This window comes from Protopterus annectens, chromosome 5.part0, assembly GCF_019279795.1.
Source record: "Protopterus annectens isolate FY-2018-M chromosome 5.part0, PAN1.0, whole genome shotgun sequence".
Taxonomy (NCBI): Eukaryota; Metazoa; Chordata; order Ceratodontiformes; family Protopteridae; genus Protopterus; species Protopterus annectens.
The window spans coordinates 1,812,607,494-1,812,633,153 of NC_056735.1; the positions used below are offsets into that span (position 1 = coordinate 1,812,607,494).

Consider the following 25,660-nt stretch of genomic DNA (forward strand, 5'->3'; position numbering starts at 1 on the left):
GTAAAGGCCTGACTAACACCTGGATGGTCTGAAGTAGTAGCCTATTCCCTGGAGGAACTGGTCAGATGAAGGTGGAATTGAATGGAAATGCTGGTAGTAGTGCAGCATATAGCTACTAAAAATGCATCCTGCAGAGAAGGCAGCATTCTGCTGCTGCACTACTGACACCTTCTGGTGAAAGACGAATATGACTTGCAGTGCTAAGGACTGACGAGCTCTCGGCATTAGCCAAGCTGTGCCTGCTTGTTAGTACATTATGCCCTTGTATAGAAATACACATGTATAGTGGTGGACTGTCACACGGACTGTCAGGGATAGGCCTTAGCTAATAATAATAAGCAAAGCCAGGGAAACCTGTGGATGATGGCTCATACATGCTTGAATCTAGCCTCACAGCTTGGATAAGATGAGGTTACAAGATGGCATTCCTTCCAGAAAGAGAAGACCTTGTCCATGTAGGACTGTAGGAAGCAACTCAGGTGGGTAAGAGAAATGAACAGGTCAATTTAAAGTCAAGGGGGTGGAACTTGATGGTCAGGAAGGTTCAGGAGGTGAATGATATAAAAACTTATGGAAGTTGTTTTACTGTTTTAAGAGAGGGAATTGTAAGTTACTTGGCTCTACATTTTTGATTGTGCTGTACTCAGACTCTGTTCTAATACCATAGTATATTCCTTTACTAGCAATGCACTTAAATTATACAAAAATTTCCCTATCTTTTCTATAGATAAAGCCATTTTCCTATATTGTGAAAATCAGATTATAATGCCTTTTTAACTTTATCTTGGCATATATTAAAAGATATCTCTAAACGTAATCATATTTTGCTATTCCTACATTTATTATTTGTGTCCTAGAATATATCACAGATTACCAGGATGGTGATGCAGAACAGAGTATGAGGTTCAGTTCTGTTTTCAGCACTTTCTAGATGTGGTCTACTTGTGTTCCCTGTGTCTGTATGGGCTATCTCTGGGCATGCCATTCATTTTTCCACTCACATTTCAAGCACATGCACTTAGGTTGCTATAGTACTGTAAATATATATATATATATATATATATATATATATATATATATATATATAATCTGTGACAGATGTTTGAAGAGTCAAAACTTCAAACGCCTGTCATAGAAGTAAATAAGTTTGAATCACAAATATTTGAACACACTTAAAACTGAATTACAGAGATATGAAAAAAAAAAGAAAGAAGAGGGGCAAGACCTCTGCTCCCCCACCCCCCTAATGATCATATATACAAACTTTGAGAAAGAACCACAGTAAGAAATGGGTATATTTCCTGATCCCACTGTACTGCAGTCTCATAGATAAAAACACTGGTAAAGTTTGAAAAGTTAATTTTCAAACATTGCAGCTAATTCAAGTATTTGAACACTTGCAAGTTTGAGCATTTGAATGGAACTAATATACACACACACACACACACACACATATATATATATATATATATATATATATATATATACATATACATATACATACATACATACATACATATACATATATGCAAGACCTTTGTTAGACATTGCATTTGACATATTGCACTAGGAACAGAACCATCTCATCAGGCATTACATTTATTTATTTGTTAACAGGGTAAGATCCACTAGAAAGAAGTGTTTTTTTTCAAGCATGACAGTGAGCAATTTGCAGAGAGAATGTAACAAAAATGTGTATTTATACACTAGACAGGTCTGTTAAACTGCTTTGGCAAAATATACCATTTCTAATAATATGATCAACCTGAGGGAGGGAGGGAGGCACCACCCTAAAAGACCTTGCTTCAAAAAATTGAAGGTTGCCATATGACATTTCTGCTCTGATCCAGGGAGAGTGAGAGATACACTGAATGGAAAACAGTGGCTGTACATTTACTTATTTCTTTCATTTTGTTAACCTGGTACGTAGACTGGTTAACATCCTTTTCAGCTATGAGCTGGGCCAACATGGCAAAAGTATGCCTATATCAACAATGAAACAATTCAACAAAAGACAAAATAAGGAAAAAGTACATTGGTGAAGCAGTATTGACCACACAGTAGGCTATCTGCCGAGGGCATCTATAAGCCTAGGCAGAATGTGCTGGCTTTCGCAGCCCCCTTAGATTAGTTCCCTGTGCCTTGGTCCAGCAGAGCCATTAGGTCCCTGTGCCTCTGTCCAGCAGAGCCACTGCAGTGATCCCCGGGGTAAATTTTCTGTTTCCCATCCACTTGTCAAGGTTTCTCTTGAAGAGTGTTAGTGAGGGGCTCTGCCTAATGTAGACTGGAATCCTGTTCCAAAGCATGGGGAGTCTCTGAGACAGGACTCTATCCCTCCAGCACGTCCTATTTATCGTTGTGGTGAGGTTTAGATCCCTAGAGTGTGTGGCTCTTCGGGATTTGTTTTTTTTTTTTTTTTTTTTAGGTGGAGCATGTCCATCAATTCTGGGTTGGACATGGCCTTGTATGTCAGGCAGAGATCACCGCTGAGTAAGCGGTATGCAACCGAGTACAGCTGGAGTTTCTTCAGCCGAGCTGCATAAGACATCTGTTTGAGGCCAGTGATCCTCTTGGTGAGGTACTTCTGTGGTCTTTCCAGCTGTTGCAGGTGTCTTGTAAGGTACATCCCAAATGGGGCATTGTACTCTATGATGGGTCTGATGAGTGATGAGTCGAGGGGCACAGTAACCTCTTTTGTTCTAGATGCGAACCCTTTTGTGATTAGGTGGGCCACGTAGAAGGATTTTCTAACCACCTTGGCAATATGATTATCAAAGGAGAGATTACTATCTACTTGGGTCCCCAGATCCCTTATTACATTTTCTGTATTTAGGGGACTACCACGTATGTGGTAGTTCACGGATACTTCGTTTTTTCCAAAGGGGATGACTAAGCACTTTTTGGCATTTAGCTTGATGCCATGATTTTGACACCAGATATCCATCTCAGTGAGACCCTTCTGGAGGATGTCTGTATCACAGGTGTATTAAATATTTGTTATGTATTTTAAGCAGGTGACTCTGACTCTGTATTGGAAGGATTTCTCATTTTTCTGTTAAAAGTTACTTTGGTGAATGTTTCAGTTAGGCAAGGTAGCGAGAGTAACAGATAAGGGACATTATACACTGCTTGGCATCTCTAACTGAAGCAGAAAAAATAGAAATTAAGATAAACGATGGCATTAATGGATGATTTAACATCATGTTCTTGTATGATAAATTGCCAAGACAGAGACAAAAAGTGACAGGCACCTAACTATATGGAGATGGCAAGGGAAGGGCTAAGCTATTAGATGAGTATGGCCTGCAGCCTATTCTGCACAAAATGAACAGATTAAGCTGTCCTGTAGCTCATATCCACCATCAGAATCTGTGTATCTGTGACATTGTGTACCAAGATCTATAAAGGCAGTAAGGAACAGATTAAGCTGTCTGCGCATATCCAGCATCAGAATCTGTGTATCTGTGACATCAGGAGTTAAGTCATTGTATACCGAGATCCATGAAGGTTGCCATGAAAAGTGACACACACAGATCTTGTGCTCACATTAATATTTGCTGATATGCAACCTGTTTGCCCAACAGGGCAACTTATTTATATTTTAGCATTTTAGACAACATGTTTTCTTAAACTGAATACATTTTTTTTTCAGGGGGCCATTTTTTCATGTAACTCACTGGTGAACATAACTGGGCAATCCAAGCATTTCAATCAAGGGACAAGATTAAAAGCATGGCCAAAAAACAAACATCTGATCACAAATCACCAAAGGGCTAAATGATTGTCCCACTTTTGTTATAAAAGGGTAAGAGATAGTAAGACAGGAAGAAAGACAGAAAACATGTTCTCACCATATACCTTAGCTATTTTATTTTCAAGTATATGCATGTGTAGAACATAAAAACGAGTAACAGCTCTAACTATTTGTACTTTATAATTTGCGGCTCACTGTACTTATAAATATATGATAGACAAGCATATAATAAAAAACCTTGACTACGTCCAAGTCATTGTAATATCAGAGTACGGATTCAGATAAGATAGATTTGCTTTGCCAGTTCAGTTCCTTTATAATACTATTAGTCTGAATAAAATGTTTGTTGTATACTTCACTAGAATCAGGTATCTTGACAATAGCAGAGTTGTTAAGAGAGGGTCATTCACATGCACGTCTCTAATTACCTGCATACCCACAAACTACTAACCAACACACAGCATGGCTTCTGTGCATTTCAGTACATCTATGGCTCAATGGCATTTACCAACACTGTCAACTATCATAGGAATAATAACAACTACGTATTCTCCATCTTCCTTGACCTATCAAAAGCCTTTGATATGGTTTCCCATAGCAAACTACTAAATGTACTTTCCAAACTAAACTTTTGCCACAATACTCTTGCCTGGTTCCAGGACTACCTGACTGGTCACCAACAAGCAGTCTCTTGGCAACAGACTTTATCGCCCTACTAACAGTGACAATGGATGTCCCCCAAGGCTCAATCTTAGGTCCATTACTTTTTTCTATATTTACCAATAACCTAAACACTTCAACCCCACTAGCCTCTCTCATCCGATATGTAGACGATTCAAGAATAATACGTGTCACTCTCACAATACAAGAACTGCATACCTTTACTCAACAATCCTTCCTAGCAATTGAAACCTGGCTTACTAATGCACAACTAATTTTAAGTGCCAAAAATACAAAATTTATGATATTCCAACCCACTAAAACAACCTTAACCTCTAATACCTTTAACATTATGTCACTAAACAACACCATTATCTCAACTTCACACACCAAACTCTTAGGTGTTGAAATTGACAACAATTTAAAGTTTGACATTCATATTTCACAAACAGTTAAAAAAGTACACAGAAATTAGGAACCCTATATAGAAACAAACAGTACTTCACCAAAAATACTAAAGCTGCCATTGCCCAATCCTACTTAATCTCAACTCTCCTGTATGTAGCCCTCATACTCACAAACCTAAAGAAGTCTGAGCTTGCAAAGCTTGAATCCTGCTATAACAAAATTGCTAGATTTGCTTCAAACTTACCAGCTAGAGCCCACCACTGTGATGCTCTCAAATAACTCAACTGGCTTGAGCTCCCACACATCCTTCATTACAACCAGTTAACTATGGCCCACAAAATACTATACGAACCTGAAAAAATACCTGCCCTACAAACCTTAGTTCAACCCTATACCACCAATAGAACATTAAGATCCACTAACAAACAACAGAAAAATCATCAAAGCAAAAAACAAGCAGGGGACTCCCTCTTTTCAAATTATATTGGAAAAATCTGGAATGCTTTACCAGAAGACATTATATCTATTACATCTATTGTCCACTTTAAATCAACCCTAAAAAAAATACCTATTAAACAAATGGCTGTGCCCTTGTTCTGCCCCTGACTAATCCCTTTCCTATCACCACTAGCCTGATCTGAACTAACCATAACCACTAGTCCTATCTATTACATAGGCCCTAGCTTACTAACATCACTCAAACTGCTGGATTTAAAAGCCGAGGACATTCAAAATAAGCTTAACCATTTATTCTCTTCAGCTATTGCCTAAGAAAGACATTATGTAGTAAAAAACTGTAATGTTGTTGTACTGCTTATTCATATGATAAACGTGTTGTAATGTTATGATTCTTATACTAAGGTATTAATTATAAATGTTAGTATGGTAGACTGTATACAATCTGATCTTGCAAAGATACTATCCAGAAAGACTAAATACTAACTGTATGTAAACTACCTGTATGTAAAATAACTGTATGTAATCCACAGATATTTGTTACCTCTGTTTGTCTTTTGTTTCATGTGGAGCTTTTCTCCCCGGGCCTCTTTTGAAAAATGGACATGTGTCCAGTCGGACTTTCCCGGTAAACAAATGTAAAATAAAATAAAAATAAAATAAATTGTCATATAGAATGCTTTAAATTCATATTGACGTAAAGAGATTTCAGTAATTTTTGAAAGTGCTTTTTGTCTACTTTCAATGTATCTTTTTGCATGTAGATAAACAGTCACCATTTAGTGTACTGTGTCCCATGTTAAATTAGACAGGTTACTTACATTCCTCACAGCAAGACTGGGCTATGCATCTGAAATCTTACTTATTAATAATTATCTTGTAAGCATAACTCATCAGATACTGCAAGTCATAAGAGATGTTTTATGATTTTTCTCTAATGAAGGACATATAGAGTTTATACTTTGAAAGGCAGGCACTGCCTTGCACTGGAATGTGTTGTGGTACACAGAAATAAAGGGAATGCTGTGGATGTAGCATTCCTTCTACATACACACACATATATGTTGAAAATGAAAACAAGACGAGTGGAGGAAGGAAATGGAAAGAAACCATGACCACTAGGCGGCAGTCCTGCAGTTTTTATGGATGGATTTTAGGAACAAAAACAGATTACTCAGGAGGCAAGGAAACACGCAGTATTAAATAAAGCTGCTTACGTCCTTGGTTCCTGAATAGCCTTTCTGTTTTTTTTTTTATTTTGTTTATTTTTTTTTTGGCAAAATAATTTCAGGACCCATGAGGGAAGCGTGGTAAAGATCATCATGAGAATGAAGGCTTTATAATAACACACACACACACACACACACACACACACACACACACACACACACACACACACACACACACACACACATATAAGCTCACTTTGTAATTTCGAAATTCCATAGTCTTGACTTTCTAAATACCTATGCTCAGAACTTCAAGATTGTGGAATCTTGAAATTAAAATAAAAAAACTAAAACAAGAATACATCAAGAAATACATTTTTGCAGGGGGCAAGCCCCCCTGCACCCCCTCACCCCCTGCAACTTAAATATACCAACTCCGAGATTGCACTACAGTGAAGAGAACAATAATGTTCCTTTTCTGCACTGTACAGCGATCTCCATTGACAGGTTTCGAGATCCCACAGTCTGGAAGTTCTGAGCATCGGTATTTAGAACATCGTGATTGTGGAATTTTGATATTACAAAGTTGATCTATACACACACACACACACACACACACACACACACACACACACACACAGATGTGTGTGTGTGTGTGTGTGTGTGTGTGTGTGTGTGTATTATCAGCAATCTTTAGTGTTCACGATGCTAAATTTTAGAGAACTAGGACAGATTTATATTCTAGGAAACTAAATCTTTATTTGAACAATACCTTTTATGCTCTGAATAAATGCTGACAATATCTTAGTGTAGCAAATGCTGACAATATCTTAGTGTAGCATGCAAAAAGATTTGTAAATTTGTTGTGTACAAAGAAACATAAAATACTTGAAAATCTGCTACAGTATATCAGTTTTACACAAGGAAATAACTAAAAATGATATGAGGACTAGTTTTGCACACATTCTGATTGACACAAATCTGATTATGTAATTTACCATCTTACATTACCAAAAACAGATTCTAGGTAAGCATTATGTATTGTAAATTATATTGATAAAAATGTATATAGGTGAGCGCAGAAATCTTTGGCATTTAAAAACTTACCCAATATTTGTTTTGAATTTAATATAAATATGCATATTAATACTGAATTTTGATAGCAGAAGGGGATATATGGAAATGTCTTAAAAATATGTTTGGAAAAAAGTATTGGCATGCCTTATGTACTCTGAGCCAAGTAACAACAAAGTAGAAATGATAAATGTAGTGTAGCACAAATGAAGCGAGGGTTGGCTTTGTGACTAATGAAGCCTGCTCAGTAAAACTAACACAGTTGGGAGACAGGGTAAAATCCTTTTCATCTTCCCATAAAAGAGAGGGCACTTCTTATACAAACTATTAGAAAAGGAGATTCTTTTATTCCACTTGCATTTGAAACAAAGTATGGAATTCATTTGGGGCACTTCACCTTGTTGTCTCCTCAGTAGTACATAGAAGCATGCTGTTATCTCTGTGGTTATGAAGTTTATTTCCCAAGTGTGTAACATTGCGGGTTGATCTTTCTTTTGAACAGGATAAAGCTATATGGGCCTTCATTGTTAATTGTGTATTTTAACGTCTTATTAAGCTGTCTCATTGTTTTCTCTGGTCTTACGGGATTTAAACTTGTACTATTATCACCAAGTTATATGCAAAGAGTAAATGATCTTAAAATCATATGGCAAATATAGTCTGCAGCCTGGGGTAATAGCCTACACCTGCACAAATAAATGAGCTTTACAAACTGACGGCTGAAGAGCAGTTACAATTACTGGGTCCCCAAGATTTGACCTACCTTGGTTACAGCCCAGTGCCTTTAAGTGCTGTCTTATTAACAGTAACTGAAACCTGACCAGAGTTATTTTGCGCACACACACACACACACACACACACACACACACACACACACACACACACACACACACACACACACACACACACACATTACTACTAACACCCCCTTCTCTGACTTTTAACATGTTGCCCCAGACAAACTAGTCTGTTATACCAAGAATGCTTAAACTAAACCAACCATTAAATATTTTTATACAAACAATGCCTTTAAGCATTCACTCTTCAAAAGACAGATGCTAACAGCTGAGATTTCACCAGATCTGTGCACATACAACATGCGCTCTGTCATCATTAAATTAAAAATTCTTTACATGAAATAAATATATATTATGTAATATACTTTGTAAAATTAAATATATAAGCAGCCACACACCTGCACAATGAAATATAAAATAAATGGGTATTACATATTGATGGTACAGGAAGATCTAACAGCCATTCTGATCCTATCACTACTGGGTAGTTAAAAGTGTTTACTGAATTCTCTCTGGTCATGACTTGTAAGGTCAAACTGCAGGTGTATATTCTTATAGACAAACACATTCCTGGGCTGATCTTCTGTCGCACAACTGCAGTCGACTATGCATATTTTGAAAGCAAGAGTAAAAGTTAAAAAAATGGAACATAACAGCTACTTTCATTGTTTAAAAGTATCTCAAGTCCTTATTTGCTTTTAATTTTGAATGTAAAGTGTACTGCTTCCACAGCCATACAACTCTGGAGAGAAGTAAAAATCCAAATTTGATAATGCATTCTTTGACTTGGTGTGATATTTCAAGGACCACTGAACTTTAGACACTGAAAATATCTATACATATGAGAAGCTAGTTTCACTGCATTTCCACTAAAAGCAATCACATTTTATATAAAGTTCACATTTTTTGCATTATATACATTTTACGTACTGCAAGATTTACTCAAAAAGCAATGAACACTTTTTTTATGAAAACAAGATTGAACATGACAGCTTAATACAGATTTATGATATGTTTTACTGAAAAGCTTCACTCAGCCTGTCAGAATTCAATATACAAGTCTCTGCTACTTTCAAGCGTTCCATCAGTATGAAGTCAGAGGAATATGGAAGTTACAGAAAAGTAAAATGTCACATACCCTTGCAAAATAACCCTTGACCAAAAACTTCAGAGTTTAATTTTGTGCTCTAATGCATTTACAATATTTATTCACTAAGCTAAGAGAAAAAAAAAACATACTTTTGAAACATGAACATGTACCAAGTATTGAGCTGCAGTGATGGTAGGGAGATGAAGTGGATTTAGCAGTGTCAATGGTACAACAGGTAGGACACTCATTTTGAGGTGATACAAGACGAGAAGGCTCTGGTTTCTGTTCCCACTTTAGGTGATTGGAAAGCTGACTTTGCAGTGTAGCACTGGGGGTGGGGAGCAGGGATGAACTGCACTCCTAAGTGCAGCTGAAAAGGATCCTAAGGCACCTATCAAAAACAGAGATCTTTTATTTAATGCAACATATAAACATTATTTATAAACTTTACATATTTAGAGGTATATATATATATATATATATATATATATATATATACACACATATATGTATTTCTATTTATTACTATTTTTAATTTTTTTATCCGCGGTGGTGGTGCTGCGGTAGCATTGTTGCCTCACAGTAAGACGCTGTCCGGTTCGATTCTCAGCTAGAGAGTCTTCTGCGTGGAGACAGGCGTGAATGGGCGTACCTTCATTGAAGGTTGTGCATCAGGGCTGGCAACTAGGCATGTAAAAATCAACTGCCAATCATTAGTGGACCGGAATTCCGCTGTGGCGACCCCTAACTGGGAAAAGCTGAAAGACACAACAACAACAACTATTTTAAATTTTTTAATAACATCCTCATTGCTAGGGCGGCCACAGTGGTGCAGCGGTTAACATTGTCACCTCACAGCAAGAGGCTCTCCGGTTTGATCCTCGTCTGGGGTGCCTTCTATGTGGAGTCTACATGTCCTCCCTGTGGTCGCATGGGTTTCCTCCAGGTGCTCTGGTTTCCTCCTACAGCTCAAAGACATGCTGTAGGTGGATTGGACACTCTAAATTGGCCCTAGGCGTGAGTGCGTGCTTGTGTGTGCCTTCTGTGGAAGGTTGGGTGCCAGGCTGGCAACTCAACACTGTAAAACTCTACTGCCAATCATAATTGGACAGGTGATCCACTGTGGTGACCCCTAACCAGGAAAAGCTGAAATAAGAAGATGAAGAAGAAGAAGAAGAAGAAGATCGTCATTGTTATTCTTCTGTAAGTGACCTCCACTCCTTAACAATCATAATGTGATTTTTGCAATATATCTGCCAAAATCCATTTATCATTGAAAAAAAAAATCATTCAGTTTTCATTCCAAATAACCAGATTAATTATATAAAATAAATTCTTATTACCATTCTCATGTCTTCTTTCTTTTTATTCTTATAACTATGCATAATCATATTCATATCTATACTGTTTATGCCATTAATATTCTCAAAAAGTTTTCTTCACACAACTTATTTCATAGTTTTACCACTTTTTCACATTTCAAAAACATACTCTATGCCTCTTCCTCCCCACAGAATAAACACACTCTGTCAACTTTTTTACATGGCATATTCCATTTTACTGGTAACTTATTTATTATCAGTTTTCATAGGAAATCCTGACACTTGACCATCTTGGTACACCAATTTTTCCTTGCTTTAATGGCTTTAGTCACTTATGATACATTTTCCTATGGATTTACATAATAATATTGTTTCATCATATTATTGTACCACATCTTTTTATCTATCATCAATTTTTGTTTTCCATGTTAGTATTTTACTTGATATTTTTTTATTTATTTGTTCACATATTCTTTTTCTGTTTTTCTTATTCTCATTATTTCACACATTTTTGAACTTATATTTAAACATTCTCACTAGTAAATTCTCATTGGTTTCCTTTATCCACTTTATTCTGTACACATTTAAAGAAGCAAAATAAATAACTGGATTTAGTAACCCCAATTCCCCTTCATCTTCACTCTTATATAACACACCTCTTTTCACTGGGTTTAATCTTGAACCCCATATAAAAGAGATCACCAACTTCACAATTTCCTTTTCATATTTTTCTGAGATCATATAAAATTTGACATATATGCTATTTTTCCCATTAATACAGAATTCACCAGATAAACCTTTTTCCTGAATGCTAATCTATTTGCCCTCCACAGAAGACATCCATTTTTAATTTCTTTTATCAAAACCTCCAATTACATTTTAATTATGTCATTTTTTAAAAATTTTATCCCTAGGAAAGACACTTCATTCACTGAAAACTACACCCCCAAACCCTTACTTTTATCTTTATTCAAGGTCATTCCCATTTCCCTTAAACATCCATTCAGACAAACCAACACCTCCCTCACTCATATTTTGTTTGCAGCAAATGCAACTATATTATCCATGTATGTCAAAACAAGTGGAATCACAACCTCCTTTTGCATCACATATCTAGCATCTTTAATTTTATAAATTACTTTACTCACTATGACTTTAATCACCAATTCAAACAATATCCCACTCATGGGACATCCTTGTCTTATACGGCACTTCATGCATATTTATTTACTCAGACATTCATTCACTAACACTCTCACCCTATCATTCTGATATGCTGACCTAGACATGCTCATAATTCTATCAGTTCCATACTTCTGCATAACATTCCACAAAGCATCATGTCCAGCGGTATCTAGTACCTCACTAATATCACCTACCACAAGTTTTACATTCTCCCTTTTACTTATAACATCATCCATAATTTCTGCCACAATCATTAACTACTCTTGACATCCCTTCCCATTTACACCATATATACTTTCTTCCACAATATCTCTCATCCCTCCAGCCATTCTCCTCTATATTATTCACATAAACACATGTAAAATCCATGTTATTTAGTGTGATGGGTCTCCATTTTTTTTACTCAATTCCTCTCATCTTTATTCCATATTCATTTTAATATCCCAGTATATAATTCTTCATAAACAAGACCTACTTCAACCATTAATTCAGTACATTTATAAAATACCCTGTCTGCCTGTCCATTAATTTCTTGTACATTCCATGCCCTGTACAATGTGTGCCTGATACAGAATCAACATTTACTTTCTGAAGTACTTCAGCCCAATTCACTAATACTAATTTATTTTTCAAATTCTTCCTTAACTTGTTCTGGTAATTTCTTTACTTTACATTATCTCATATTTTCCATCCTTGAATTGTTATACATATTTTCCATGTGCTGTACTAAAATATTTACAGTTTCCTCTTGTGGTCTTTTACCTCTCTTTTTACAAATGTTCATGTATTTAGCCTTCTAAACGTGCCATATAATGGGTTTAGCTTATTGTCTCTGAGGTTCAGCTGAACTCAAAACAGTGGCTTGGATAGACCCATTGGTGTTTTTTTTTATGCTGGGAATCCTATAGGATCAGCATTCTGGTCATTTGGTATTCTGAAAAAAATAAATAAATAAGATCACTCATCCCTCTGTCTCTGTCCAAAACCAAGCTGACATTAGGGTAGGCTTGAGAGCAAGTGACCTGAGCTAGATATAGTGGCAGCTGCTGGAGTACTGTAAGTCACCTTTTTTCTTGCAGTAGCAATACTGCTAGAGACCAATCTGATTTTGATAGACTGGTGTTCAGAAGATCACAGAGAACAAAAATAAAATGCTGCTCACTAGAAGGCTAAATGAGTACCAAAGGAAACAACAGTGTTCTTTGCAATTGCTTAAAAATGTGGTTATAAAAATGTAAATGCCTACACACACACACACACACACACACACACACACACACACACACACACACACACACACACACACACACACACACACCTCACATGCATGTGGGCATATACACACACACACATCTTAATGTTGAAAAATCAACATATCATAATGGTTGAACACCAGCTGATCAGAAAAGCAAAAAAAAACTTCACTATTTCACCATCTCATAAAGAGGAAAAGTATGATCAGTTGATTTTTGATCACACATGACAGGTTTTTTTTTCTAATCGAGAAAAGTTGCATGTGACCAAATAAATGTAACTCATACAATTAGTATATTATATTACATTATTTTGGAAGTTTCAGAGCACTGCTCAAATTTTTAAATCTTTTGCTCAGAATTTTAAACATACTGCTCAAAGGTTTAGGTACACTGTATGAGATAACATTTCTTTTGATTTCAGAAAAGTTTGAGGGGAAATTCCTGATTTCATTGTTTAATAAATACAGTGCCTCACTGAAATAACTGTAGACGTACATAATGATGAGAGGTTGCTAATTTTTTAAATCTCTTTTATTACATTTTCAGACACGTAACAACTACTAAAATACATATATAACAAATATGTATCATAAAAGTATATCTAACAACCATTATATTCATTAACTGTTTGCATTTAGTGCCTTTGTTATAATAATTTATATACATTGTATCCCAGAAATAACAGCTATCATTATTAATCAAGATCATAGTGGCAAAATCTGGTATTTTCTGTTAAATATAATTTACTAAGTAATTATAATCAAGAGATGTCGATACTGAAGGAAGCATTAAAAAGAACCTGTTACAAACCACTACTCTACAACAAAAAATGAGATATTTCAGAAAATCTGTGAATATTTATTTATTTGACATTTGTTGACCGGGAATGTCTGACTGAGCTCGCACCCTTTTTCAGCAGAGGCCCCTGGAGAAAAGCTCCACAAAGTATTACATACACCATAAAAATGTTTACAAATAATACAGTATGCATGAGGTAATATAAACATGCATTATAATGCTTGGATTCACAATTGTAATATGAGAGTTTAAAGGTGTTATTTACAAAAAAGGCAATAAAACCAAATGTTAAAGTCTTTCATATATCTCCAGTACATAAGGATATTTTAACAAGGCAACGAAGTTTAGATTTTACAATTTAAGTTGCAATGAGAGAAAGGCATTAATAGTTATGAAAGTAGACAAGGGGGGGGGTGGACTTGTGATACACAGTGACTTGTATGAAAATAGAATGTTAGAAATATAGTACAATGACAATGCTTATAAGGTTGCTAAAAAGGAATTGACAAAGTTTATGCTGTCACTGACAATTTGTTAAGTCAGAATATATTTTTGGAAACACACAAGCATTTAATTGATTATTTTAGTGTTCCCATCAGAAGTTACCTGGTATTTTTGGAATCCTTAAAATCCATAAAGAATGTTTAAATCCACCTTTGGCCCATTGTGGCTGTATATATGTGTGTGTTCCAAAACTGAGCAGTAGATGATATGGTTGCAACGTAAATTAAAATATGTAGTCAGGAACATACCATCCTTTCTTTTGAATTCAAATGATCTTATAAACAAAATTAAAAAGTTGCAGCTAGCAGTTGGCAAATTTTTTGTAAGAGATAATGTTGTAAGTCTTTATACTTTTATTTACAATGAACTGAGGTTGTTAGTAGTAAAAGAATACTTAGCTACCCATAGTGATATGATGCAGACTGATGTTAATTTTATTTGCCAATCATTACAAGTTGTTTTATGTAATTTTCTTCTATTTAAAGGTAAGCATTCCCAACAAGTTAAATGTGTGGCAATAGGGACACTGATGGCTCCCCAGTTATGTCACATTTTTATGGCACAATGGGAAAATTTATCTATGTATACTAATTAATGTTTTAAGTTTGTGAAGATATTTTTGTTACATTGCTGATTTTTTTTTTGTTTTGTTTCTTTATTTTCTTGTGACTTTGGACAGCTAGATAATTTTAAGAGTCATTTGAGTTCACCACTGAAGTATTACATTTCAAATGTTTGTGCCAGTAAGAAAGAGAGACATAATTTTTCTTGATTTAAAACTAAACAAGAATAGTATTCCAGATGAGAACTGTGAGTATCTATAGCTATGTATAGAAAATAAGTGGTTAGTAATGTTTTTTTTTTTTTGAAGTATGAGAGAGTGTACCCAGAATATATTAAGAAAAATTTTATGAAAGGACAGTTTATTAGCATCAATAAAACTTACTGCAATGATCAGCTTTTTATTAAAGAGCTTCATTATATGGGAACAAATTTTAGAAGCTACCCTAATGGGCTCTTGTTGGAAATAAGAAAACAGGTAATTAAGGGGTGAAACACTTTGTTTAAGCTACTCCTTATTTATTAGTGACGCTGATCTGCTACCAGTTTCTGACAATGGCACAGCAGAAGATAGATGCTTTAAGTTTTCCTTAAGATACAGCCTAGATTCTAAAGAAGTAAAGGAGTCTGTATATAAAAATTGGAAGAGTTTACAATCAGGAGAGACTTTGAGGAAAAAAATGAAAGGGAGACTGTTTTCATTAATAACAGGAATTTCAATCTCATATCTTTGTTAGAGGTTAATATCAGCACAAATTCAAATAGTGATGTTCAGAATTTAAAGCCTAGGTTCATATTTGCATGGTAAAATTATGAATAGTGCATGTTTATTTTTAACTCAGCTTCATTTTATTGTGAAAATATGAGCATAAGTTAGGAAGCTCTAGATTATTTTACGTGTGCTTTAACATGTGTCGTTTTGTAGCTATAATGCTTTTTTACATTGGTAGAACTGAAAGACCACTTGGAAAAGTATATACGAGTGTGATTATGCTGTGTCCAAGACAACAAGAAAATATGCCTTTTTTAAGCATTCCATCACTTGTGCAAATTTTAAAAGGTTAATTTTTATGTTTTAGATTTGTGTGTTATTGATATGAGAGGTTTTGATATGACACTCTTGATATGAGAGGTGGTGATATGACAGATTTGCTGGATTGTAAAGATTACATGTGGCAAATGATCGTGAATACAAATGTATTTCCAGAATTAAATTGAATTTTAAAAACACAATTGACTGCCTATGCCAGATTGGCAGCTGTTAATGAGTAAGATTTTTTTTTGTATGAAGCACTTAGCTTAGCATGTTATGATGTATGAATAAGTCTCCATTGTTGTTTGAGACAAAAGCACTTACCATGCTGTTTTAGTTATTTTAATAAAGTTAAGTTTCTTTCTCATTCAAGTATGGTACATTTTTTATTTTATTTTATTTTTTATTGATCCAGCATGAGGTTGACAGTTTGTTTTTTAATCAATTTTTAAAAACTGTTTAATCATATAACCCTTTTATGCATAAATGCCTTTTTTAGGGTGACCTTAAAGCACTTTCTGGTTAAGTGACTTGGTCAGAGTCACAGAGTACATGAACTGAGACTGAAGAAATCAAACCCTGGACTGGGTGATGATGGGCATTAACAGATTTTAGCCTTAATCATGTGCACTAAATTGCCAAGCCATCTTCTACAGTGTTTTTAACTAACACATACTTGTTTTATGTCATATTCTGCCATACTTAGATATGATTGATTTTTGGAAAGTTAACCAAGTTTAACGGCCCTCTTTACTATATTGTGTTGTAATTGTAATAGTTCTTTAGCTACTGCTTCCATTGATATTGGAATGTTTAATGCTTGATCAAATGCCAACTTAGTCTTGGAGTGACATCTCGTTTGTGCTTCCACAAAGTGCATCACAAATCTGTCAGTGCTTTGCAGACTTTCTCTAAACTTGTGATGCTCAGTTAGTCTACACATACACTTCTGCTGAGTATTACAAAATGTTTTCATGTTTCATTTGATTCTCCTTCTGTAAATGAGATATTTATAGCTACTAAAGGATCTGGATTCACATGCTTCTTTAAAGACTCTGCGGTTTTACACTGGATGATTTTCCAGATGATTCAGCTGGTGCTACCAAACTGCAAGACAGTTTATACATTTTCGTATTTATTACATTTACAAACAATGGACCTCCGTTTACTTGCAATTGCATTCAGTGCCCTTGATCCAAGATCTTTGGCTTTCTATGGCAGCATCAGTATCATTTTTATGCCCAGCGCTATTTTAAAACTAAATTAGCAGATGATCAAGCACATACTTTTTCATTTTCTAGTTAAGCTTCCTGACCCATTCAAATCAATATGTGAAAACGTTTCATGTACTGAAATGCAATAGTTGTTTTTGTACCAAGACACTTAGGCTGTGGATGATAATTCATTACTGAAACTAAGCAGAAATTCCTTAAGATTCCAAGAGCAGGATAAGTTATTTCTTACACTTATTTCACTGAATTGCACTTCTGTAACGCTTATAATTGTGCTATACAGTTAATCGACTACATTTTGCACTGTTATAAAGCTTGTTAATGTTTCACTGCATTTATGTACTGTTTTATACTGTTTTAACTGTATTTTTCATTGCTAGATACTGTTTCATTACTCTAATTGCATGTTTACTGAATTACTTAACTGTAAACTGCTTTTTAATACTGAGAGTTGTATTTTCTGTCTGTGAGTGCTCTATCTGTGCTTTTCTGTGCATTTTTGATTTTTTTGAGGTTTCTGTGTTCTACTCTAGTCTGTTTACAGTTAAAAGCATTCTCTAGAGTTTGCTTGCTCCTTGATCTGTTTAAAACTTTCATTTAGTGACTACAGCTAGTAGCTGTAATAGTGTGCATTACTATAATTGCATTTTTATTTCATTACTAAATTGTGAACTGCTTTTTCATACTGAGACTTGTATTTTCTCTTTGTGAGTGCTCTTTCTATGCATTTAAAGTGCAGTTTCTGTGTTCTGCTCAGGTGGCATAATCTTGATAGAGGCCTGCTGTTGTCCAGGCCTGGTAGTTTTGTTTGTTGAGTTTTCTGTGTTTCTGGCAGCCATTTTCTGCTGATAGTCTGTCTTCATTATTATTGAGAGTAACAAAGTTTCCTGACCTTCTGTAGTACGAGTGATTGGGTAATAGTAGGGGCTAATAGAACTGAGTAGTAATTTGATCTTCTAACTCTTCCATCCTTACTGGTATATAAACCCTGTGTCTGGAAAAGGCTGTGCTTGTATTTATCAGGCTGTGGATAGTAATTCATTACTAAGACTAAGCAGAAATTCCTTAAGATTCCAAGAGCAGGATACGTTATTTCTTACACTTATTTCATTGAATTGCACATCTGTAATGCTTATAATTGTGCTATACAATTAATCTACTACATTTTGCACTGTTATAAATCTTTTTTACTGTTACAGTGCATTTATGTACCATTTTAACTGTATTTTTCATTGCTAGATACTGTTTCATTACTCTAATTACATGTTTACTGAATTAATTAACTGTAAACTGCTTTTTCAAACTGAGAGTTGTATTTTCTGTTTGTGAGTGCTCTATTTGTGCTTTTCTGTGCATTTCTGATTTGTTGAAGTTTCTGTGTTCTAGTGCAGTCTGTTTGCAGTTAAAAGCATTCTCTAGAGTCTGCTTGCTCATTGAGCTGTTTAAAACTTTCATTTAGTGGCTACAGCTAGTAGCTTTAATAGTGTGCATTAGTATAATTGCATTTTTATTTAATTACTAAATTGTAAACTGCTTTTTCATACTGAGACTTTTATTTTCTCTGTGTGAGTGCTCTTTCTATGCATTTAAAGTGAAGTTTCTGTGTTTTGCTCAGGTGGCATAATCTTGATAGAGGCCTGCTGTTGTCAAGGCCTGGTAGTTTTGTTTGTTGAGTTTCCGGTGTTTCTGGCAGCCATTTTCTGCTGATAGTCTGTCTTCATTATTATAGAGAGTAATAAAGTATCCTTGACCTTCTGTAGTATGGGTGATTGGGTAATAGTAGGGGCTAATAGGACTGAGTTTTAGTTTGATCTTCTAACTCTACCATCCTTAATGGTATATAAACCCTGTGTCTGGAAAAGGTTGTGCTTGTATTTATCAGGCTGTGGATGGTAATTCATTACTGAAACTAAGCAGAAATTCCTTAAGATTCCAAGAGCAGGATAAGTTATTTCTTACACTTATTTCAATGAATTGCACTTCTGTAATACTTATATTTGTGCTATGCAGTTAATCTACTATATTTTACACTGTTGTAAAGCTTTTTTTTACAATTTCACTGCATTTATGCACTGTTTTATACTGTTTTAACTGTATTTTTTATTGCTAGATACTGTTTCATTACTCAAATTGCATGTTTACTGAATTAATTAACTGTAAACTGCTTTTTCAAACTGAGAGTTGTATTTTCTGTTTGTGAGTGCTCTATCTGTGCTTTTCTGTGCATTTCTGAATTTTTTGAGGTTTCTGTGTTCTAGTATAGTCTGTTTGCAGTTAAAAGCATTCTTTAGGGTCTGCTTGCTCCTTGATCTGTTTAAAACTGTCATTTAGTGGCTACAGCTATTAGCTGTAATAGTGTGCATTACTATAATTGCATTTTTATTTAATTACTAAATTGTAAACTGCTTTTTCATACTGAGACTTGTATTTCCTCTGTGTGAGAGCTCTTTCTATGCATTTAAAGTGAGGTTTCTGTGTTCTGCTCAGGTGGCATAATCTTGGTAGAGGCCTGCTGTTGTCCAGGCCTGGTAGTTTTCTTTGTTGAGTTTCCGGTGTTTCTGGCAGCCATTTTCTGCTGGTAGTCTGTCTTCATTATTATTGAGAGTAACAAAGTTTCCTGACCTTCTGTAGTACAAATGATTGGGCAATAGTAGGGGCTAGTAGAACTGAGTAGTAATTTGATCTTCTAACTCTTCCATCCTTACTGGTATATAAACCCTATGTCTGGAAAAGGTTGTGCTTGTATTTATCAGGCTATGGATGGTAATTCATTACTGAAACTAAGCAGAAATTCCTTAAGATTCCAAGAGCAGGATAAATTATTTCTTACACTTATTTGATTGAGTTGCACTTCTATAATGCTTATAATTGTGCTATACAGTTAATCTACTACATTTTTCTCTGTTATAAAGCTTTTTTACTGTTACACTGCATTTATATACTGTTTTATACTGTTTTAACTGTATTTTTCATTGCTAGATACTGTTTCATTACTCAGATTGCATGTTTACTGAACTACTTAACTGTAAACTGCTTTTTCATACCGAGAGTTATATTTTCTGTTTGTGAGTGGTCTATTAAAACTTTCATTTAGTGGCTACAGCTAGTAGCTGTAATAGTTTTAGTTTCTCACCCCCCCTCCCTATTGTTGTGGTGTTCTTATACTTGGCGGCTTTGCAGTTGCCTGCCCATAATTCTTATTTGATCTGGGACACTCCACCCAGTCTAGTGTCATTAGTTCATTCAATCTAATAGAGAGATAACATTTGTGAGGCCAACCCACTCAGATTCTTAACCTTGAATTAACTTCTGTTCCAGCTTTCTTCATTTCTACTTTATTGAAAAAAATTCTAAGCTTGTTCCCCCCCTTTCCTGTAACAAGTCTAGTCCCAATACAGATTTGCTGTATCCAGGACTGTTTGTAAGCTCCAGAGCTCCCCCCCGCCCGGCTTAACTACTGTTCCTGGCACCATAAAGTCTCCTCTTTAAATTTTCCCTTACAACTAGCCAGCTTTTTAGTTGTAGCACTCAAATCTGTTTCTTTGCGCTCAGCACTTGTTCAGAAGTCATTGTAAGCGCTAAATAAGCTACAAATTACTACAGCACTCAACTTTCCTCACTTGTCTAGAGGAAAACAGTTTTTAATACTTAATAAATAAGCACCTATCCAGGCATGTCTATAGGTCAGCTCCCGGTGTTTTCACCTACCTATCTGATGAATCTGGGCATCTTGGAGCAATGCAGCAATTGCCTCATGTACACAGACAACCCTCTCCTCCTACCACCCAACACTACAACCTGTGAGACATGCACTTATATAGCCAAACTGGAAGCAAAGCTCTCTTCACTGAAGACTGGACTAGACAATCAAGAGGAGAAGGTAAACACTTGCACCTCACCACACTCATCACATAGTCCCTCAAAACCTATATCACCAAAACACACACATAGAATCACAAAACACACACCTACATTCACGGATGCACTCAATATAAATCTGCCCAAACAACCAAGACCTCCAATGCAGAAAAGCAAGCAACCTCCACCCCCAAACACAACCCAAATGACACAAAGCCCACAAACGCAATGTGCCATTCAACTACAGCACATAAGGCATAAGATACCCAACACTCTAGTCATAGGTCACTCTATAGTCAGGCACACTGATGTTCCACTCACCAGGCTAAACAAGGAGAAAGTTACTATCAGCTTCCTGTCGGGTGCCAGGATCTGCCACATAACTCATGCATTCAGATCACTCCACAACAAGTACAAATATGACTCTGTCATTGTCCATGTTGGTGTGAATGACCTGAGACATACCTCCCTGTACTACATGAAGAGACATGGAGGAGCCCTCCGATCTTGTAGCCCAGGTGGGTATGACCCTCGCCCTGAGTAGCATCCTGCCATCATCCAGAATGATACCACAGTACAAGGACAAAATGATTGACTTCAACAATTGGCTAAGCTTCTGGTGTCATTTTAAGGGACTCCAGTATCTGTCTGCCTGGGATGACATGATCCACAGACCATGATGCTTTGTCAGAGATGGCCTGCACCTGTTGCCCTTAGGATTCTGGATACTGGCAAAGGCTCTTGCCACCCCTATAGTGCCTTTTTTAGGCAAGGTTCAAACGACAAATTCACCACCATAACAGGTAAAAGCAATCAAAAATCTGAGGGTAATGCTACTCAATACTAGAAGTCTAAACCTCAAAATGCACTCACTCGAGGCACTCCTTAAAATGGAGAACATTGACATCTGCACAGTGACAGAGACCTGGTTCAAAGCTCCAGAGAGCACCCCTGCATTACCAGGCTATAATTCATACCACACCTTTCAGCCACCTAACCCGGACTGAAACACTAAAGGTGGAGGAGTGTCCACACCTCTAGGCTAGTTGTTCAGCATAATACATCCGAGGTTATCCAAGTGCAACTAACTCTGGGCAAAACTGCAATCCAAACTGTAGCTTGCAACAGATCTCCCACAATGCCCCAGTATTCCCCCTCCTCTTTTCTTGATATACTGGAAAATATTAGGGTTCAACCAAACACCCTAATAATGGGCAATTTCAACTGCCCCACCATTAACTGGGAAAACTACTCATGTACCAACTCCTTTGCTCAACGCCTTCTGGAATTCCTAAATTCCAATGCCCTGGATCAACTTATCCACACCCCCACCAGGGGCAACAATATCCTAGACCTAGTCATTACCAACATGAGTGACCGGTGTTCCACACCTGAAATCAACTCCTTATTGGACACCAACATGAGTGACCGGTGTTCCACACCTGAAATCAACTCCTTATTGGACAGATCCGACCATAAGTTAATCACCCTAGATATCCACATCCCACCCCCCCACCCCCCATTAAGGAAATCACGGTAAAAAATTTCTCCAAAGCCAACCTCATGCTTCTTAAGACAGAAGTGGCAAACTTCATGACACCCATGCAGATGGACTATACAGTTACGACTGCTGAATCCTACACAGATGCACTTTATAAGCACTTACATGAGTGCATGGATCATGCTATCCGAAACAGAACCAAGACGCTATCCTCCAAAAAAAGGAAGACAATATAGTGGTCCCCTGCCATAAACAAACTCTAAAACAGAAGGAAGAAACTGTTGCAAAAGAGAGTAAAATCTTGTGAGTGGAGGAGTTTCCTGGTCAGCTTCAGTAAGAAGCTGAGATCCCTTATAAGATCCTCCAAAGCTAGCTATGAAAACAAAATTGTCACTGATTCTAGGGACAACCACAAAACATTCTATAGCTATGTCAAGAATCTCAATGGCAACACCCAGATCTGCTCTGAGTTACAGCACAATGGCATGAAAATTACAGTACCAACTATTGCCAACGTCCTGGCAGATAGGTTCAGTGCTAACTTTATCCCCCTCTCACCCCCTAAAGGGCCCATATCTATACAGGAAGAATGCAGAGTCCCTGTAATCCCAACTACGCAGGTAAAAGCTGCACTCTCTAAAGCCAAAAGCACAGCATCAACATCCCAGGCTGCATTTTACATGAACTTCAGAATGAACTGCTTCCCCAACTAAGCACCATGTTCAATCATAGTCTCACATCAGGCTTTGTGCCCACTGAATGGCACACAACAACAGTTATCCCATTCCACAAAGGGGGAGCCACCACTGATCCCGAGAACTATCACCCTATTAGCCTGACGAGCCTGGTCTGTAAGGCTATGGAACATATCATCATGGAACTCATAAACAAAGACACTGGTAACCTCCAAACTCTGGACCTCACCCAGTTCAGATTTGTGAAAGGCAGATCATGCCTTCTGAACCTGATTGACTTCTTTGAGGCAGTCGTCAAAGCTGTAGATGAGGGTAAGGTGGTTCACACAGCCTATCTTGACCTCACCACGGCTTTTGACATCATCCCCCATTCTGGAATTATAGCTAAACTCACTAAACTAGGTATAAATCCCTATGTCACAAGATGGGTTGCCAGTTGGCTCACTGACAGAACCCACACTGTAAAAGTTGCAGACTCCAAATCCGACTTCAAACCTGTGACAAATGGAGTACCACAGGGTTCAGTCCTGGGACCTCTCCTGTTTGGTATCTACTTCTCTAAAGTACAGGCTAACACGTAAGGCCTTTGGCTAACATGCAGATGACTGCAAATTAGGAGCCATAATTGAGTCCCCAGATGATGTGGGCATCCTACAGAAGGGCCTCACTGAGACAGATGCCTGGTGTCAGAGCCATGGCCTCAAGTTCAATGCCAAAAAGTGCATTGTCACCCCCTTTGGTAAAAACTCTATACCCATGAACTACCACATAGGTGGCAGTCTACTTAACGCCAAATGTGTGATAAGAGACCTGGGGACCCAGGTGGACAGTAGTCTCTCCTTTGATAATCACATTGCCACAGTAGTCAGGAAATCCTTCTTGTGCCACACCTCATCAGAAAAGGGTTCTCATCTAGGAAAAAAGAGGTCACTGTTCCCCTCTACTCAACACTCATTAGACCCATTATAGAGTACAACTCCCCTTTTGCAATGTATCTCACAAGACATCTGCAGCAGACGGAAAGGCCACAGAAGTACCTCACAAAGAGGATTACTGGCCTCAAGCAGATGCCCTACACTGATCGTCTCAAAAAACTCCAGCTTTACTCCATAGCATATCGCCTACTCCAAGGTGATCTCTGCCTAACATATAAAGCTATATCAAACCCAGAGCTGTTGGACATGCTACACCTAAAGAAATCTCAATCCCTCTAAGCTACATGCTCTAGGAACCTAAACCTTGTCAACACAATAAACAGGACATGCTGGAGGGATAGATTCCTGTCCCAGAGACTTCCCATACTCTGGAACAAGCTAACCATCTATGTCAAGCAAAGTTCCTCATTAGCACTCTTCAGGAAAAATCTTGATAAGTGGCTGGGAAATAGGAAATACAACCTGGCGATCACTTCTGTGGCTCTGTTTGACAGGGGCACAGGAAAATAACTTTCTTGGGTGGCATATGCAAGGGAACCTTGTTGGCTAGGCTTACATAGGCCCTTGGGCCAATAGCCTAATACCTACCTATGAACCTGTGAACCTATAAGAGAAATCTTGATGAGTAGATGGGAAATAGAAAATTCACCTCAGGGATCACTCCAGTGGCTTTACTCGATAGAGGCATGGGAACTAAGGTCGAGTGGCACAATGCCAGGGTAATCCTATGGGCTAGGCTTGTAAAGGCTCCAGGGCCATTAGCCTAGTACGCACCTATGAACCTAAGATCCAGGGGGGGGGGGGCACTGCTTGACCACAAGTAGGTTCATCAGCAGGAGTTTATTTTTTTCTTTACAATCAGCAGCTTTAATGTAGAATAAATCCAGCTGGACAAAGAGGATTCTCTTGCAGCACTTCACAAAAACCAGAGATAGAGGTACATCGGCAGTGGCAACTTTACTAAACCAGAATGGAATACTCTGTCAGCATGAAGTAGTAGTTTTTTTTTTTTCTTTACAAGCATGAGTTATTGAACTTGCATGCCTTGACCTATTGCACTAGCAATGCAAGAATTTATTTTTATATAGTGAATCGGAGACTGAGGTGCAACATGAATCCGATGCTCTTGCAGCACTTGATTTCTCTGAATGGGGTAGCCAGGTACTATCTATTACTTTAGTGTGTGTGTGTGTGTGTGTGTGTGTGTGTGTGTGTGTGTGTGTGTGTGTGTGTGTGTGTGTGTGTGTGTGTGTGTGTGTGTGTGTGTGTGTGTGTGTGTCTGTCTCTTTGGTGTAGGAGGAAAGAGCCTTAATCTTCCACTCAAACTAAGTCACGTGACTGTCAGTAATTAGAGCTTCTTACATTTTATGGC

At 37.0% G+C, this 25,660-nt stretch overlaps 1 protein-coding gene across 1 annotated transcript in view; it reads left to right on the plus strand.

Moving 5' to 3' along the window:
* IMPG2 (interphotoreceptor matrix proteoglycan 2) overlaps window positions 1–25,660 on the plus strand; it is a 1,485,782-nt gene that overhangs the window by 82,640 nt on the left and 1,377,482 nt on the right. The gene's annotated exons all lie outside the window — the stretch shown is intronic.